Here is a 3,210-nt window from a genome sequence, read left to right as displayed (position 1 = left end):
GGACTCGAGTGAGGTGAAATCCGTCGATGATTGGGTCTAGGACCAATGCGGCGAATCCACCATGACGGATACTAGTGGGGTGGTCCCTGCGATCGAAGGTGATCAAACAGGAGGACCAAGGGTTGAACTTTGGGGCGACTGCCTCCAACGCATATACGTCCCTGAGCGCACGCTTCCGCTCCCTCTTGGGGATGTGGTTGCGTATACCATGTTCACCGTCCGCACTTGCGGGGGAAACCTCTTCTGTCCTCCAGTGTGCGGCTGCCGGGGCTCCTCCTCGTCATCGCTATCGGCTCCTTGTCCTTGTTTTCGGCAATTAACTTGTCGGCCTGCTTGAACACCCAACAATCCCTGTTGGTGTGATTGGCTGGCTTGTCTGGGGTGCCGTGTATTTGACACGAGCGATCGAGTATACGGTCCAAGCTGGACGGACCCAGCGTACTTTGTTTGAATGGCTTTTTCCGCTGACCGGGTTTAGAGCCTTTGAATCCGGCATTGACTGTCGTATCCTCAGTATTTTCGCTGTAATGCGGCGCTTATGCTTGTTGCGACGTGACCTGCTATTGCCGTCCTTGGTATCTGAGGTACCATGGTTCTTTGATATGTTATTACTGCGAGCCAGCCAGCTGTCTTCTCCCGCACAAAAGCGGGTCATGAGCGTCGTGAGAGCTGCCATAGATTTCGGCTTTTCCTGACCAAGGTGTCGGGCTAGCCACTCGTCTCGGATGTTGTGCTTGAAAGCCGCTAAGGCCTCCGTATCCAGACAGTCGACGATTTGATTTTTCTTTGTAAGGAACCGAGTCCAAAATTGCCAGGCCGATTCTTCTGGCTGCTGAATTATGTGGCTCAAATCATCGGCGTCTGGTGGTCGCACATAAGTGCCCTGAAAGTTGTCGAGGAATGCGGCTTCCAGATCTTCCCAACAGCTAATGGAGTCCACTGGCAAGCTGTTAAGCCAATGCCGCACTGGTCCTTTGAGCTTTAGTGGGAGGTATTTGATGGCGTGTAAGTCATCGCCGCGGGCCATGTGGATGTGGAGGAGGAAGTCCTCAATCCATACTGCGGGATCTGTTGTGCCGTCGTATGATTCAATATTTACAGGTTTGAAACCTTCTGAGAATTGATGTTCCATTACTTCGTCTGTGAAGCATAAGGGGTGTGCGGTGCCTCTGTATTGGGCTATATCGCGACGCAGCTCGAATGGGTCTTGCCCGCCATGTTTGGCCCGGCCGGATTTACTTTTACTGTATCCGGCGTGACATTTGTTGTCTCGCAGAGTGGTGCGCCCTCGTGATCCGTAGATCGATCTTGAATGCTTTGCCTTGTCCTCCAATATGTCTCGCAGGTCTGGCGTATCTCCCCATGCCTTTTTATTTGAATGGCGTTGGGGTGGAGGCTGAGCTTTTGGCTGGAATGCCTCTCTATCGCGGCCACGAGGTGGCCGATCAGCCGTATCATACGCTTCTTCCTCCAGTCGGGGTAGTAACCTGCGCCTTGGGTAACTCTTGGAGGGGCGCTCGAGTTTATATTCCTCGGCCGCGAGGACTTCAGTCCATTTGTCAGCTAGCAGATCTTGATCAGCTTGAAGCCGCTGCTGCTTTTTCTTCAGACTATTTGCCGTGGCCATAAGCCGACGCTTGAAGCGCTCTTGTTCGACGGGATCCTCTGGTATGGCGGATTCATCATCGCCGAGGCTTGCCTCATCTTCGGAGGGGGGGGTATGTGATTGTCATCCTCCTCCTCTCCGCCTGCCGCTCTCTTAGGAGAGCTGGCTCCTCCATCCTCCTGCTCTAAATCTTGCTGGAGGGGTTTGTTGTTTTCTTCGACACTATCCAGAGTGTTATTATCTCTTGTGCCGATATCACCACTTTTGCTTTGGCGGGACTTAGAGCGGCGCCGCTGACGTCGGCGTTTGGGTTGCTTCTTGGAGGGGTCATCCTCCGCTATCCCGTCGCCATTGCCTTCTTTGGGTGTATCCACCATGTATATGTCATATGACGAGGTGGCTTTCTAGTGCCCTATAGGTGCTGGTTCATGTTCGTCTCCTACATCATCGTCCATACCGTCGATGTCTTCGGAGTCAAAGTCGAGCATGTTGGTTAAATCATCGACAGTGGCTACGAAGTGGGTGGTGGGTGGGCGTCGAATTTCTTCGTCATCCGCATCCCAATCCTGTTGGCCATAATCCGGCCAGGGCTCTCCTGACAAAGAGAGAGACCTTAGTGAATTCAGAATGTCGCCGAAGGGCGAGTGCTGAAAGATATCCGCGGCGGTGAATTCCATGATCGGCGCCCAATCGGATTCGATTGGCAGGGGCGCGGATGGTTCGGAGTCCGGCACCTTGGAGTCACGGGCTGCGCAGAGGGTTAGGCTGGTGTTCGGCTCGATCGCCGTTGAGACTGCAGCCCCTGAGGCGGTGTCTAACCACCCATCCTCGACTGGTGCAGTTGGCTCCGAGCTAAGGGTCGGAGCTGATGCGGGCGCAGCCTCTGGGGTACTGTTCGGCGGCAGATCTAGGTCATACCCATCGCGACAGTGCGGCGCGCCCGGCTGTGGCTCGAATCCGTCGAAGATCAAGTCTCCGCGGATGTCGGCCGTGTAGTTCAAACTTCCAAATCTGACCTGATGGCCAGGGGCGTAGCTTTCAATCTGCTCCAGATGGCCAAGCGAATTAGCCCACAGTGCAAAGCCGCCGAATACGAAGATCTGTCCGGGGAGAAAAGTCTCACCCTGGGCCGCATCGCTATCGATGATAGTAGGAGCCATCAAGCCTAACGGCGACGACACAGAGGAACTCTCAATGAAAGCACCAATGTCGGTGTCAAAACCGGCGGATCTCGGGTAGGGGGTCCCGAACTGTGCGTCTAGGCTGGATGGTAACAGGACGCAGGGGACACGATGTTTTACCCAGGTTCGGGCCCCCTTGATGGAGGTAAAACCCTACGTCCTGCTCGATTGATATTGGTGATATGGGTAGTACAAGAGTAGATCTACCACGAGATCAGAGAGGCTAAACCCTAGAAGCTAGCCTATGGTATGATTGTATGTTATGGTTGTTGTCCTACGGACTAAAACCCTTTGGTTTATATAGACACCGGAGAGGGTTAGGGTTACACAAGGTCGGTTACAAAGGAGGAGATATCCATATCCGTATTGCCTAGCTTGCCTTCCACGCCAAGTAGAGTCCCATCCGGACACGAGACGAAGTCT

The sequence above is a fragment of the Triticum urartu genome, chromosome 2 (assembly GCF_003073215.2).
Source record: "Triticum urartu cultivar G1812 chromosome 2, Tu2.1, whole genome shotgun sequence".
NCBI classification, from domain to species: domain Eukaryota; kingdom Viridiplantae; phylum Streptophyta; class Magnoliopsida; order Poales; family Poaceae; genus Triticum; species Triticum urartu.
Note: the sequence above shows the minus strand (reverse complement) of the source record.